The sequence below is a fragment of the Triticum dicoccoides genome, chromosome 7A, assembly GCF_002162155.2.
Source record: "Triticum dicoccoides isolate Atlit2015 ecotype Zavitan chromosome 7A, WEW_v2.0, whole genome shotgun sequence".
NCBI classification, from domain to species: domain Eukaryota; kingdom Viridiplantae; phylum Streptophyta; class Magnoliopsida; order Poales; family Poaceae; genus Triticum; species Triticum dicoccoides.
This window is the reverse complement of record NC_041392.1, coordinates 669,002,895-669,020,133: the sequence shown is the minus strand read 5'-3', so window position 1 is coordinate 669,020,133 and position 17,239 is coordinate 669,002,895.

Below are 17,239 nucleotides of genomic sequence, written 5' to 3'. Positions count from 1 at the left end.
GACTCAACATTAGTCATAAAGAACTCACATATTTATTGCAAAAATATACAAGTCATCAAAAACCAAGCACTACGCGCATGCTCCTAGGGGGTAGATTGGTAGGAAAAGACCATCGCTCGTCGTCGTCCGCCACTCATAAGAAAGACAATCAAAGAACACCTCATGTTTCAAATTTGTTACACAACGGTTACCATATGTGCATGCTACGGGACTTGCAAACCGCAACACAAGTATTTCTCAAATTCACAATTACTCAACTAGCATGACTCTAATACTACCATCTTAGTATCTCAAAACAATCATCAAGTATCAAACTTCTCATAGTATTCAATGCACTCTATATGAAAGTTTTTATTATACCCATCTTGGATGCCTATCATATTAGGACTAAATTCATAACCAAAGCAAATTACCATGATGTTCAAAAGACTCTCAAAATAATATAAGTTAAACATGAGAGGTCAATAATTTCTATAAAATAAAACCACCGCCGTGCTCTAAAAGGATATAAGTGAAGCACTAGAGCGAATGACAAACTACTCCGAAAGATATAAGTGAAGATCAATGAGTAGACGAATAATTATGAAACTATGTGAAGACTCTCTGACATTTAAGAATTTCAGATCTTGGTATATTATTCAAAAGGCAAGCAAAACAAAATAAAATAAAATGATGCTCCAAGCAAAACACAAATCGTGTGGTGAATAAAAATATAGCTCCAAGTAAAGTTACCGATGAACAAAGACGAAAGAGGGGATGCCATCTGGGGAATCCCCAAGCTTAGGCTCTTGGTTGTCCTTGAATATTACCTTGAGGTTCCTTGGGAATCCCAAGGCTTAGGCTCTTGCCACTCCTTATTCCATAGTCCATCGAATCTTTACCCAAAACTTGAAAACTTCACAACAGAAAACTCGTAAGCTCTATTAATATATGAAAATAAATCACCACTTAGGTACTGTTATGAACTCATTATTTATTTATATTTGTGTAATATCTACTGTATTCCAACTTCTCTATGGTTCATACCCTCCGATACTACTCATAGATTCATCAAAATAAGCAAACAACACATAGAAAACAGAATCTGTCAAAAATAGAACAGTCTGTAGTAATCTGTATCAAACGTATACTTATGAACTCAGAAAATTATTAAATAAATTGGTGGACGTGAGTAATTTGTCTATTAATCATGTTCAAAAAGAATCAACTTAATATCACTCTCCAGTAAAAAATGGTAGCTAATCTCGTGAGCGTTCACTACTAGGGAAAAGCCTATACACAGAATTTTACCAGTAGCGCTGTACAAAATCAAGCGTTGCTGCTACTTAGTAGCAGATCGCATAAATAAACCGCGCTACTGCTATGACTTTAGAAGTAGCGCGTACTAGCGAAAAGCGCTGCTGCTACGTTTGAACTGGGCGCACATGGCTAGCCCAACCTAGCTGTAGCGCGTATAATGGCCCAGCGCTACTGCTAATCTCCTTAGCTGCAGCGCGCTTACATGTAAAGCGCTGCTGCTAACGGAAATAAAATAAAGTGAAAAACAAGTAGAAAAGTAAATGAAAATGAAAGAAATATAAAAAGGAGAAAGGGAAAAAAGAAAATGTAAACAAAAATAAAAGAAAAAAGGGAAAAAGGAGAAAGGAATAGCAGTAGCGGGTTTCAGTAAACGCGCTATAGCTAACTTAGCTATAGCGCGTTTCCGGAAACGCGCTACCATTACGTTTCACTTAAACAGCGGTTTCCCCCCACCCTGCCCCCTGGCCACCAATTCTTCCCCAAATCGTCCCTCGCCCTCGCCGCCGTCTCCTCACCGCCGCCGCCCGAGGCCGCCCTGAGCCTCACCGCCGCCGCCCAAGGCCGCCCTCAGCCTCACCGCCGCCGCCCGAGGCCGCCCTCAGCCTCACAGCCGCTGCCCAAGGCCGCCCTCCACGTCACCATCGGCGCCCTCCACCTCACCGCCGCCCGAGCCCGCCCAGGACCGCCCTTGCCCGTGCCCGAGCCCGCCCTCTCCGCCCCTGCCTCCGTCACCGAGCACCTCCCCGCCACCGTCTCTCCCCTCTCTGTAAGTCCCCCACCCTTTCCCTCACTCATCTCTCTCTGTATTTTAGAGAAAAAATTAGATGTTAATTAGATGTTTTTCAGTTAGGGCACTAGAGTTTTGCTAGGTTAATTAGGTTAGTAGTGCTGCTAGTAGTATTGGTACAGTAGGTTAATTAGGTGATGTTAAATGAATAACCTAAATGAATGAAATTAGTAGTTAACTGAATTTTTTTTCCTTTCATCATTATAGAGCACTAAAGTTAACTGAATTTTGTTCTATTAGTAGTTAAATGAATTTTCTTCTACACTGTTTGCACATGTGGTTGCTCGTGTATATTTGGACACTGTTTGCAGGGAATGATGCTTAGTGGCCTATGTTTTGCCGGAATGTTGATTCATTTCTTTTCCGGCAAATTTCAGGTTCTCGGTTTGTCCACTTTTTAGCAAAGCTCATGCCAAAATTTTCCGTGAATTTCGGCATGACTTGTGCTACAAACTAGGACATATCGAGTGCCCGTGATTTGCTGCACCAGGAAGGAGTCAACATTCCTGCAAAACAATAGGCCTTTTTTATGTCATTATTCATTTTATTAGGTCTAGAATTAATTGACTAGATTTAATCATAGGAAACATGGCTAGCAACGATGAAGCCTTTCACTAGGCTCGGGGACTATCTCCCTGACTTGGATGGATGGAACGACATGTTGGAGTGATTGTTGATATATGACAATGTGTCCATTTAGTCCATACTTTCTGTATGACAAAACTTTGAGTTATGCACGGTGAAACTTTATTTGTGATGTAATTAAACCGTCCTCCTCCTCGACTAGCAAAAATCACTCTAGTTAGGGCATTTTGGGGTACGATGAACTTTGTTATTTATGCTTATGATATGTTGTTTTTATTTTTGCCAAGTCTGTCTCTTTCTGTTGCTCAACTATATATGTTGCATATCATCGACTTATGTGATGATGCAGGTGCATAGATCATAGATGGCGAAGAAGTGTTATGCCAGGAGTATATATACGACAAGTGGCCGGAGTGTCAGGCCCTTCCGGTTTCCGAGCGACAGGCAGTAGTTAGTTTAGAGGTTCACGCTAATGCGAAAGAGGGATACGAACTCATGTTCTCAAAGTGATAGCTCTTCTCGCGTATATCATTGTTTAGATGGATGACGATGTATTTGCATATCATTCGAGACTTGTATCGCTATTTTCGAGATGATGACGAGAGACCACTTTGTGTTGGATGATGATTATGATGATGACATGATTTGATGAGACTAATTGTATGTATATGCTATGATTACATTTGTATGTGTATGATATGCTAAAGATTATTGTATAAAGCCTATTCAAATACAAAACAAATACAAAACAAATATGCAGGAAAAAACTAATAAATAAACTAGTAGTAGCGAGGGGGGAAATTTAGCAGTAGCGCCGCATTGTCAGTAGCGCGTCCCAGCAAACAGCGCTGCAGATAATATCAGTAGCGCCCTTTCCCAAAGAGTGCTACAGCTATTCATGTATAGCAGTAGCGTGGGACAACCGGCGCTACTGCTATACGTTAGCTGTAGCGCCTTATTAGTAGCGCCGGTGCCCGCGTTACTGAGAGGCCCAAAACCCTCGCTGCTGGTAGGCTTTTCCCTAGTAGTGGTTAAAGTTTTTGTTTTTTACAGCAAGATCATAAAGACTTCACCCAAGTCTTCCCAAAGGTTCTACTTGGCACAAACACTAATTAAAACATAAAACCACATCTAAGCATAGGCTAGATGAATTATTTATTACTAAAAAGTAACAAAAAGAATAGAACAAAAATAAACTTGGGTTGCCTCCCAACAAGCGCTATCATTTAACGCCCTAGCTAGGCATGATGATTTCAATGATGCTCACATAAAAGATAAGAATTAAAACATAAAGAGAACATCATGAAGAATATGACTAGCACATTTAAGTCTAACCCTCTTCCTATGCATAGGGATTTTGTGAGCAAACAACTTATATGAACAATAATCAACTAGCATAACTTCAGAACTTTAAGCACATAGAGAGGAAACTTGATATTATTGCAATTCCTAAAAGCATATATTCCTCCCTTATAATAATTTTCAGTAGCATCATGAATGAATTCAACAATATAACTATCACATAAAGCATTCTTTTCATGAGCCACAAGCATAGAATTTTTATTTTTATTACTCTCCACATAAGCAAAAAGTTTCTCATTCGAAATAGTGGGAGTATCATAAGAAACTCGAATACTATAAATTGTTTCCACATTAAAAGAGTAATGTTCAGAGAAAGGGTAATCATAATCATGACAAGTTTTATAAATATAATCATCACTACTTTTTATAGCATAAGTATCATAACAATAATCATCATAAGTAGCAACTTTTTTCTCATCATAATCAATTGAAACCTCTTCCAAGATAGTTGAATCATTACTAAATAAAGTCATGACCTATCCAAATCCACTTTCATCAATATAATCCTCATAAATAGCAGGCATGCTATCATCATAATAGATTTTCATATCAAAAATTGGGAGGTTAAAAATATCATCTTCATAAAACATATCATCCCCAAGCTTGGGACAAACATTAATTGCAGCAAATAAATTCTCAAACATGTCATTTTCATCAAACATAGCATCCCCAAGCTTGGGACTTTTCATATCATAAGCATAATCACTCACATCATTAATAGTATGGGTATCACCAATAGTATAACAATTATCATCATCACAATGAGTAATAGGAGCAACATCATTTGGGACAGATACCTTTTTACCTTTGCTACTCCGTCTTTTCTTTTTCTTCTTCACATCATGTGTGGGTTCAATCCTCCTTTTGGAGCTCCTTATTAATGAGATTGGTTGAATAGAAGGCTCCTCTCGTTACCTGATTCATCATAAGAAATAATAGGAGGATATTGGGAAGTCTCTTCCCTTTCATTAGTATTCTCTTCATCTTCTATTTGTTTTCTTGTATTTATGTAATTGGCAATATAAGGATTTTCAATGCAATTCACCGCACAATACATATAAATTTCCTCTAAATCAAAATCAAGAACTTTATCAAGGACAAATTCTGGAATATCCTTAGTTATACGTTTCATTTCTTCGTAACCCAGAAGCAAACTAAGTTCATTATGATGTGCAAGGGAAATCAAGTCATCACAATTTTTTGACACGATTCGATCATGAAACAATTTGCATTGGATATATAAATGACCACGTTCATTACAAAGTTCACAAGGATGGCTAAGAAAATTTAAATTTTCAGCACAAACATCTAGCCTTTCTTGCAAGCACTTAGTTTCTAAATACTTATGCCTCTTGCAAAATCTATCTTCCCTATTTGGTGTGTACTTGCAAACTCTATGCACTCCACAAAAATTGGCATGCTTATAAGAGACATTTTCATCATGACTAGTACAATCATTATTAGTATCATGGATATTCAAAGAGTTTGTACTAACAACATCGCAATCATGCTCATCATACAAAGATCTAGTGCCAAACATTCTAATGCATTCTTCTTCCAACACTTTGGCACAATTATCGGAATCCTTATTTTCATGAAAGACAGTAAAAAGATGAAGCATATGAGGTACCCTCAATTTCATTTTTTTGTAATTTTCTTTTATAGACTAAACTAGTGATAGAACAAGAAACAAAAAGATTTGATTGCAAGATCTAAAGATATACCTTCAAGCGCTAACCTCCCCGGCAACGGCACCGGAAAAGAGCTTGATGTCTACTACACAACCTTCTTCTTGTAGACGTTGTTGGGCCTCAAAGTGCAAAGGTTTGTAGGACAGTAGCAAATTTCCCTCAAGTGGATGACCTAAGGTTTATCAATCCGTGGGAGGCGTAGGATGAAGGTGGTCTCTCTCAAGCAACCATGCAACCAAATAAGAAAGAGTCTCTTGTGTCCCCAACACATCCAATACAATGGTAAATTGTATAGGTGCACTAGTTTGGCAAAGAGATGGTGATACAAGTGCAATATGGATAGTAGATATAGTTTTTTGCAATTTGAAATTATAAAAAACAGCAAGGTAACTAATGGTAAAAGTGAGCGTAAACGGTATTGCAATGCTAGGAAACAAGGCCTAGGGTTCATAGTTTAACTAGTGCAAGTTATCTCAACAATAATAACATAATTGGATCATATAACTATCCCTCAACATGCAACAAAGAGTCACTCCAAAGTCACTAATAGCGGAGAACAAACGAAGAGATTATTGTAGGGTATGAAACCACCTCAAAGTTATCCTTTCTGATTGATCTATTCAAGAGTCCGTAGTAAAATAACACGAAGCTATTCTTTCCTTTCAATCTATCCTAGAGTTCATACTAGAATAATACCTTAAGACACCAATCAACCAAAACCCTAATGTCATCTAGATACTCCAATGTCACCTCAAGTATCCATGGGTATGATTATATGATATGTATCACACAATCTCAGATCCATCTATTCAACCAACACAAAGAACTTCAAAGATTGCCCCAAAGTTTCTACCGGAGAGTCAAGACGAAAACGTGTGCCAACTCCTATGCATAAGTTCACGAGGTCACGAAACTCGCAAGTTGATCACCAAAACATACATCAAGTGGATCACGTGAATATCCCATTGTCACCACAGATAAGCACATGCAAGACATACATCAAGTGTTCTCAAATCTTTAAAGACTCAATCCGATAAGATAACTTCAAAGGGAAAACTCAATTCATCACAAGAGAGTAGAGGGGGAGAAACATCATAAGATCGAACTATAATAGTCCTACCTCTTGAGCACTTGCGTTGGTTTTCCCTTGAAGAGGAAAGGGTGGTGCAGCAAAGTAGCGTAAGTATTTCCCTCAGTTTTTGAGAACCAAGGTATCAATCCAGTAGGAGGCTACGCGCGAGTCCCTCGCACCTGCACAAAAACAAGTAAATCCTCACAACCAATGCGATAAGGGGTTGTCAATCCCTACACGGTCACTTACGAGAGTGAGATCTGATAGATATGATAAGGTAATTTTTTTGGTATTTTTATGATAAAGATGCAAAGTAAAATAAAAGGCAATGAAAATAACTAAGTATTGGAAGTTCAATATGATGAGGATAGACCCGGGGGCCATAGGTTTCACTAGTGGCTTCTCTCAAGAGCATAGGTATTTTACGGTGGGTGAACAAATTACTGTTGAGCAATTGACAGAATAGTTATGAGAATATCTAGGTATGATCATGTATATAGGCATCACGTCCGAGACAAGTAGACTGACTCCTGCCTGCATCTACTACTATTACTCCACATATCGACCGCTATCCAGCATGCATCTAGAGTATTAAGTTCAAAAGAACAGAGTAACACTTTAAGCAAGATGACTTGATGTAGAGGGATAAACTCATGCAATATGATGAAAACCCCATCTTCTTATCCTCGATGGCAACAATACAATACGTGCCTTGCTGCCCCTACTGTCACTGGGAAAGGACACCGCAAGATTGAACCCAAAGCTAAGCGCTTCTCCCATTGCAAGAAAGATCAATCTAGTTGGCCAAACCAAACTGATAATTCGAAGAGACTTGCAAAGATAACCAATCATACATAAAAGAATTCAGAGAAGATTCAAATATTTGTCGTAGATAAACTTGGTCATAAACCCACAATTCATCGGTCTCAACAAACACAACGTGAAAGACAATTACATCGAATAGATCTCCACAAGAGAGGGGGAGCACTTTGTATTGAGATCCAAAAAGAGAGAAGAGGCCATCTAGCTAATAACTATAGACCCATAGGTCTGAGGTAAACTACTCACACTTCATCGGAGAGGCTATGGTGTTGATGTAGAAGCCCTCCGTGATCGATGCCCCCTTCGGTGGAGCTCCGGAACAGGCCCCAAGATGGGATCTAGTGGATACAGAAAGTTACGGCGGCGGAATTAGGGTTTTGGATCTGTTTATGATCGTTTGGGGGTATGTAGGTATATATAGGAGGAAGAAGTACGTCGGTGGAGCAACAGGGGGCCCACGAGGGTGGAGGGCGTGCCTGGGGGGTAGGCGCGCCCCCCTACCTCGTGGCCTCCCTGTTGGTTGCTTGACGTAGGGTCCATGTCTCCTGGGTCTTGTTTGTTCCAAAAATCACGTTCCCGAAGGTTTCATTCCGTTTGGACTCCGTTTGATATTCCTTTTCTTCGAAACCCTAAAATAGGCAGAGACAACAATTCCGGGCTGGGCCTCCGGTTAATAGGTTAGTCCCAAAAATAATATAAAAGTGGATAATAAAGCCCAATAATGTCCAAAACAGTAGTTAATATAGCATGGAGCAATCAAAAATTATAGATACGTTGGAGACGTATCAAGCATCCCCAAGCTTAATTCCTTCTCGTCCTCGAGTAGGTAAATGATAAAAACAGAATTTTTGATGTGGAATGCTACTTGGCATATTTTCAATGTAATTCTTCTTAATTGTGGTATGAATATTCAGATCTGAAAGATTCAAGACAAAAGTTCAATATCAACATAAAAATAATAATACTTCAAGCGTACTAACTAAGCAATTATGTCTTCTCAAAATAACATGGCCAAAGAAAGTTATCCCTACAAAATCATATAGTCTGGCTATGCTCTATCTTCACCACACAAAGTATTTAAATCATGCACAACCCCGATGACAGGCCAAGAAATTGTTTCATACTTGTGACATTCTCAAAACTTTTTCAATATTCACGCAATACATGAGCGTGAGCCAAGGACATAGCACTTTAGGTGGAATAGAATGGTGGTTGTGGAGAAGACAAAAAGGGAGAAGATAGTCTCACATCAACTAGGCGTATCAACGGGCTATGGAGATGCCCATCAATAGATATCAATGTGAGTGAGTAGGGATTGCCATGCAACGGATGCACTAGAGCTATAAGTATATGAAAGCTCAAAAAGAAACTAAGTGGGTGTGCATCCAACTGGCTTGCTCACGAAGACCTAGGGCATTTTGAGGAAGCCCGTCATTGGAATATGCAAGCCAAGTTCTATAATGAAAAATTCCCACTAGTATATGAAAGTGATAACAAAGGAGACTCTCTATCATGAAGATCATGGTGCTACTTTGAAGCACAAGTGTGGTAAAAGGATAGTAGCATTGTCCCTTCTCTCTTTTTCTCTCATTTTTTATTTGGGACTTTTCTTTTTTTATGGCCTCTTTTATTATTATTATTATTTTTCGTCCGGAGTCTCATCCCGACTTGTTGGGGAATCATAGTCTCCATCATCCTTTCCTCACTAGGACAATGCTCTAATAATGATGATCATCACACTTTTATTTTCTTACAACTCAAGAATTACAACTCGATACTTAGAACAAAATATGACTCTATGTGAATGCCTCCGGCGGTGTACCGGGATATGCAATGACTCATGAGTGACATGTATGAAGGGATTATGAACGGTGGCTTTGCCACAAATACAATATCAACTGCATGATCATGCAAAGCAATATGACAATGATGGAGCGTGTCATAGTAAACGGAACGGTGGAAAGTTGCATGGCAATATATCTCGGAATGGCTATGGAAATTCCATGATAGGTAGGTATGGTGGCTGTTTTGAGGAAGGTATATGGTGGGTGTATGATACCGGCGAAAGGTGTGCGGTATTAGAGAGGCTAGCAATGGTGGAAGGGTGAGAGTGCGTATGATCCATGGACTCAATATTAGTCATAAAGAACTCATATACTTATTGCAAAAATCTACAAGTTATAAAAGCAAAGTATTATGTGCGTGCTCCTAGGGGGATAGATTGGCAGGAAAAGACCATCGCTCGTCCCCAACCGCCACTCATAAGGAAGACAATCAATAAATAAATCATGCTCCGACTTCATCACATAACGGTTCACCATACGTGCATGCTACAGGAATCACAAACTTTAACACAAGTATTTCTCAAATTCACAATTACTCAACTAGCATGACTCTAATATCACCATCTCCATATCTCAAAACAATCATCAAGCATCAAACTTCTCATAGTATTCAACACACTCATAAGAGAATTTTATTATTAATCTTGTATACCTAGCATATTAGGATTATTTAAGCAAATTACCATGCTATTTAAGACTCTCAAAATAATATAAGTGAAGCATGAGAGATCAATAGTTTCTATAAAACAAATCTACCACCGTGCTCTAAAAGATATAAGTGAAGCACTAGAGCAAAACTATATAACTCAAAAGATATAAGTGAAGCACATAGAGTATTCTAATAATTTCCGAATCATGTGTGTCTCTCTCAAAGGGTGTGTACAGAAAATATGATTGTGGTAAACTAAAAAATAAAGACTCAAATCATACAAGACGCTCCAAGCAAAACACATATCATGTGGTCAATAAACATATAGCTCCAAGTAAAGTTACCGATAGAAGTAGACGAAAGAGGGGATGCCTTCCGGGGCATCCCCAAGCTTTGGCATTTAGGTGTCCTTAGATTATCTTGGGGGTGCCATGGGCATCCCCAAGATTAGGCTCTTGCCACTCCTTACTCCATAATCCATCAAATCTTTACCCAAAACTTGAAAACTTCACAACACAAAACTTAAAGTAGAAAATCTCGTGAGCCCCGTTAGCGAAAGAAAACAAAAGACCACTTCAAGGTACTGTAATGAACTCATTATTTATTTATATTGGTATTAAACCTAATGTATCCCAACTACTCCATGGTTTAGAAACTATTTTACTAGCCATAGATTAATCAAAATAAGCAAACAACACATGAAAAACAGAATCTGTCAAAAACAGAACAGTCTGTAGTAATCTGCAGCTAGCGCAAGATCTGGAACCCCAAAAATTCTAAAATAAATTGCTGGACGTGAGGAATTTATCTATTAATCATCTGAAAAAAGAATTAACTAAATATAAATTTCCAAATAAAAATGGCAGCAGTTCTCGTGAGCACTAAAGTTTCTGTTTTTTACAGCAAGATTAACAAGACTTTCCCCAAGTCTTCCCAACGGTTCTACTTGGCACAAGCACTAATTAAACACACACAAAACACAACCAAAACAGAGACTAAATAAATTATTTATTACTAAACAGGAGCAAAAAGCAAGGAATAAAAATAAAACTGGGTTGCCTCCAAACAAGCGCTATCGTTTAACGCCCCTAGCTAGGCATAAAAAGCAAGGATAGATCAAGGTATTGCCATAATAGTAAGATAGATCATTAAAGCTCATTTCATATTCTCTATGTTCGGCAGCAAGTTTTCTTTGAGGCAAGCAAAAGTAATCAAAAGGGCTAAATTTAATGGGACAAAAGTCCCCAAGATTAACTTTGCGAGGTATAGGTTCCTCCTTTGGCCCTTCGTATTGCACAACCAATTCATCATTATAAGAATTCGTTTGACAGAACTTTGTGAGCCTATACTCAAGAGAATATCCTATTTCATTATTTCGAATGGCCAAATCATCATTAAGTTCAGAAATTCTATCAACTAAAACATTGGTAGGAACCCTTTTTCTAAGATTTTCATTGAAAGCAACATAGTCTAGAGATTGAAAATGCATTGTTTCTTCTTGATCAAAAAGGATAGCCTCTATGGGAGGACGGCAAGCGTCCACCTTATAATGTGCAAAGATTTCTTTGGCCTCTTTTATTATGAATCTAAACTCGTTATCCAAAAAGATAGTAGTGGCACGCTTAACAGAAGAATGCTCAATATTAGAAAATTCTAGGAAAATCCTTTGTATGCAAGGGTGCATGTGCATGAATTGTCTTTCAAGTTCAACTACAAGCATGGCAATAGCGTCTGCAAGACTACTAGTTCTATGAAGGATAGAACTACCCATAGAAGGTAAAGCACCGGCACAAGTAAAGAAATCTTGGATGACTCCTTTTCCAATAATATTACCACTACCAATACGGAATTTTTTTGTATGTAAGATAGGGGGTTCTTCAGCAGGAGCATCAAAAATTTTCATGATATTATTATTGTCCATATCGTCAATAATTTCCCCAATTTCAGACATAACGGCAGAAAGTGCAAAAGGCAAAGAGAGGCAAATAGAGAAAGAGAGGGAGGATAGAGAGAGAGAGAGGGCGAATAAAACGGCAAGGGTGAAGTGGGGGAGAGGAAAACGAGAGGCAAATAGCAAATAATGTAATGCGGGAGATAAGGGTTTGTGATGGGTACTTGGTATGTTGACTTTTGCGTAGACCTCCCCGGCAATGGCGCCAGAAATGGCTCGTTGACGGGAGATAAAATTTTAACTTGACTTCGCGTGAGCCTCCCCGGCAACTGCGCTAGAAATCCTTCTTGCTACCTCTTGAGCACTTGCGTTGGTTTTCCCTTGAAGAGGAAAGGGTGGTGCAGCAAAGTAGTGTAAGTATTTCCCTCGGTTTTTGAGAATCAAAGTATCAATCTAGTAGGAGGCTAAGTGCGAGTCCCTCGCACCTGCACAAAACATATAAATCCTCGCAACCAACATGATGAGGGGTTGTCAATCCCTACACGGTCACTTACGAGAGTGAGATCTGATAGATATGATAAGATAATATTTTTGGTGTTTTTATGATAAAGATGCAAAGTAAAATAAAAGGCAATGAAAATAACTAAGTATTGGAAGATTAATATGATGAAGATAGACCCGGGGGCCATAGGTTTCACTAGTGGCTTCTCTCAAGAGCATAGGTATTTTACGGTCGGTGAACAAATTACTATTGAGAAATTGACAGAATTGAGCATAGTTATGAGAATATCTAGGTATGATCATGTATATAGGCATCACGTCCGAGACAAGTAGACTGACTCCTGCCTGCATCTACTACTATTACTCCACACATCGACCGCTATCCAGCATGCATCTAGAGTATTAAGTTCAAGAGAATAGAGTAACGCTTTAAGCAAGATGACATGATGTAGAGGGATAAACTCATGCAATATGATGAAAACCCCATCTTGTTATCCTCGATGGCAACAATACAAACGTGCCTTGCTGCCCCTACTGTCACTGGGAAAGGACACCGCAAGATTGAACCCAAAGCTAAGCGCTTCTCCCATTGCAAGAAAGATCAATCTAGTTGGCCAAACCAAACTGATAATTCGAAGAGACTTGCAAATATAACCAATCATACATAAAAGAATTCAGAGAAGATTCAAATATTGTTCATAGATAAACTTGATCATAAACCCACAATTCATCGGTCTCAACAAACACACCGCAAAAGAAGATTACATCAAATAGATCTCCACAAGAGAGGGGGAGAACTTTGTATTGAGATCCAAAAAAGAGAGAAGAAGCCATCTAGCTATTAACTATGGACCTGTAGGTCTGAGGTAAACTACTCACACTTCATCGGAGAAGCTATGGTGTTGATGTAGAAGCCCTCCATGATCGATGCCCCCTCCGGCGGAGCTCCGGAACAGGCCCCAAGATGGGATCTCGTGGATACAGAAAGTTACGGCGGTGGAATTGGGGTTTTGGCTCTGTTTTTGATCGTTTGGGGGTACGTAGGTATATATAGGAGGAAGAAGTACGTCGGTGGAGCAACAGGGGGCCCACGAGGGTGGAGGGCGCGCCTGGGGGGTAGGCGCACCCCCCTACCTCATGGCCTCCCTGTTGGTTGCTTGACGTAGGGTCCAAGTCTCCTGGGTCTTGTCTATTCCAAAAATCACGTTCTCGAAGGTTTCATTCCGTTTGGACTCCGTTTGATATTCCTTTTCTTCGAAACCCTAAAATAGGCAAAAAAATAGCAATTCTGGGCTGGGCCTCCGGTTAATAGGTTAGTCCCAAAAATAATATAAAAGTGTATAATAAAGCCCAGTAATGTCCAAAAAAGATGATAATATAGCATGGAGCAATCAAAAATTATAGATAAGTTGGAGACGTATCAAATAGCAAAGCTCGCGATACATCAAAATCGTTCTGAATCAAGAACATGAGAGAGAGAGAGAGATCAAACACGTAGCTACTGGTACATACCCTCAGCCCCGAGGGAGAACTACTCCCTCCTCGTCATGGAGAGCGCCGGGATGATGAGGATGGCCACCGGAGAGGGATCCCCCCCTCCGGCAAGGTGCCGGAACGGGTCTAGATTGGTTTTCGATGGCTATAGAAGCTTGTGGCGGCGGAACTCCCGATCTAGGTTTCTTTATGGAAGTTTGGGGTTATATAAGGGTGTTGGAATCGGGAACAAGTCGGGGGGTCCCCGAGGCGGCCATGAGGTAGGGGGCGCGCCCACCACCCTCGTGGTGGCCTCGGGACTCTTCTGGCCCATCTCCGGTACTACGTGGGCTTCTTCTGGTCCAAAATGATCTTCGTGAAATTTCAGGTCAATTGGACTCCGTTTGGTTTCCCTTTCCGCGATACTCAAAAATAAGGGAAAACAGAAACTTGCACTGGGCTCTAGGTTAATAGGTTAGTCCCAAAAGTCATATAAAATAGCATATAAATGCATATAAAACATCCAAGGTTGATAATATAATAGCATGGAACAATGAAAAATTATAGATATGTTGGAGACGCATCATGTATTAAGCCCATGTATTTCTTCAATAGGAGGTAAATTTTTAACATCCTTAGCTTTAATACCTCTTTCCTTCATAGATTTGTTTGCCTCTTGCATATCTTCGGGAATGAGATATAATATACCCCTCTTCTTCGGAGTGGGTTTAGGTGGTGGTTTAGGGATAGTACAATCATCATAATTTTTCAATATGTTATTCAATAATTCTTCAGATTGAGCAATAGTTCGTTCCCTAAAAACACAACCAGAACAACTATCTAGGAAGTCCCTAGAAGCATCGGTTAGTCCATTATAGAAGATATCAAGTATTTCATTTTTCTTAAGAGGATGATCAGGCAAAGCATTGAGTAATTGGCAAAGCCTCCCCCAAGCTTGTGGGAGACTCTCTTATTTAGTTTGCATAAAGTTAAATATTTCCTGTAAGGCAGCTTGTTTCATATGAGCAGGAAAATATTTTTCAGAGAAGTAATAAATCATATCCTAGGGATTACACACACAACCAGGAGCAAGAGTATTGTACCAAGCTTTAGTATCACCCTTTAACGAGAAAGGAAATATTTTGAGAATAAAGTAGTAACGAGTTTTCTCATCATGAGTAAAAAGGATGGCTATATCATTCAACTTAGTAAGATGTGCCACAATAGTTTGAGTTTCATAACCATGGAAAGGATCAGATTCAACCAGAGTAATTAACTCTGGGTCGACAGAGAATTCATAATCCTTATCATCAGTAAAGATAGGAGAAGTAGCAAACTTAGGATCACACTTCATTCTAGCATTCAGAGATTTTTCTTTATACTTGTGTAATAATTTCTCTAGATCATCTCTATCATTGCAAGCAAGAATATCTCTAGTTGCTTCTTCATTCATAACGTAACCTTCCCGTACCTTAGGCAATTCATATCTAGGAAGGATAGTTCTAGCAGGTTTTTTAGGAGTTTCAGTTTCAAGCTCATCATCAGATTCAACAACATCATGTTGTATAACTCTAGCAATTTGTTTATCAAGAAATTCACCAAGTGGCACATCATCATTATCAAGCAAGGTGCTAGCATAATCATATGCATCATTCATAGTAGAAGTAGCATCATCAATAACTTGTGACATATCAGAATTAATAGCATGTGGTGGTGTTGCAAGTTTACTCATAATAGAAGGTGAATCTAAAGTAGAACTGGATGGCAATTCCTTACCTCCCTCGTCCTTGAGGGAAATATCTTAGTCTTGGATCTTTGAGATTCTTCACAGTGGTAATATGATAATAATCCCAAGTGGCTCAACAAATATAGCTATGCTCCCTGGCAACGGCGCCAGAAAAATGTCTTGATAACCCACAAGTATAGGGGTCGCAACAGTTTTTGAGGGTAGAGTATTCAACCCAAATTTATAGATTCGACACAACGGGAGCCAAAGAATACTTGAAGGTATTGGCAGCTGAGTTGTCAATTCAATCACACCTAGAGATTAATTATCTACAGCAAAGTGATCAGTAGCAAAGCAGTTTGATAGTTTTGATAGTAGTGACAGCAGCAACGGTAACAGTAACAATGATAGCAATAATTTTGTAACAAGTGTAACAGTGATGATAGCAATAGTATCGCAACAAGATCAATAAGGAAAAATTCGTAGGCATTGGATCGGTGACTTGTTGGATGATATTCATAATGTGACAGTTATAACCTAGGGCGATACGGCGCTAGCTCTAGTTCATCGATATAATGTAGGCATGTATTCCGTAAATAGTCATACGTGATTTATTAAAAGAACTTGCATGACATATTTTGTCCTACCCTCCCGTGGCAGCGGGGTCCATATTGGAAACTAAGGGATATTAAGGCATCCATTTAATAGAGAACCGGAACAAAGAATTAACACATAGTGAATACATGAACTCCTCAAACTACGGTCATCACCGGGAGTGGGCCCGGTTGTTGTCACTCCGGGGTTGCTGGATCATAACACGTAGTAGGTGACTATAACTTGCAAGATCGGATCTAAAACATGGATATAATGATGAATTCACAAACCGTTCAGATCTGAAATCATGGCACCCGGGCCCAAAGTGACAAGCATTAAGATGGCAAAGTCATAGCAACATCAATCTAAGAACATAGTGGATACTGGGGATCAGGCCCTAATAAAACTAACTCGATTACATGATGAATCTCATCCAACTCCTCACTGACCAGCGAGCCTATGAAGGAATTACTCACTCCCGGTGGGGAGCATCAAGGAATTGGTGATGGAGATGGGTTGGTGATGATGAAGATCGAAGATCACCCACTCCGGAGCCCCAAATGGACTCTAGATCTGCCCTCCCGAGGAAGAACAGGGCTTGGCGGCGGCTCCATCTCATGGATCGTGATAATTCTTTATCCCTATATTTTTCTGGAAATATGTGATTTTATAGTATCAGGGGGTCGTCAGCGGGGCCACCAGGTGGGTACAACCCACCTGGGCGCGCCAGGAGAGGGGGCGCGCCCTGGTGGGTGGTGCCCACCCAGGGGCCCCTCTCCGGTGGGTCTTGGCTCCAGTAATTCTTATTATTGATATAAAAATCCTCAAAAAGTTTCGTTCCATTCCGAGAACTTTTATTTCTGCACAAAAACAACACCATGGTAGTTCAGCTGAAAACAGCGTCAGTCCGGGGTTAGTTTCATTCAAATCATGCAAATTAGAG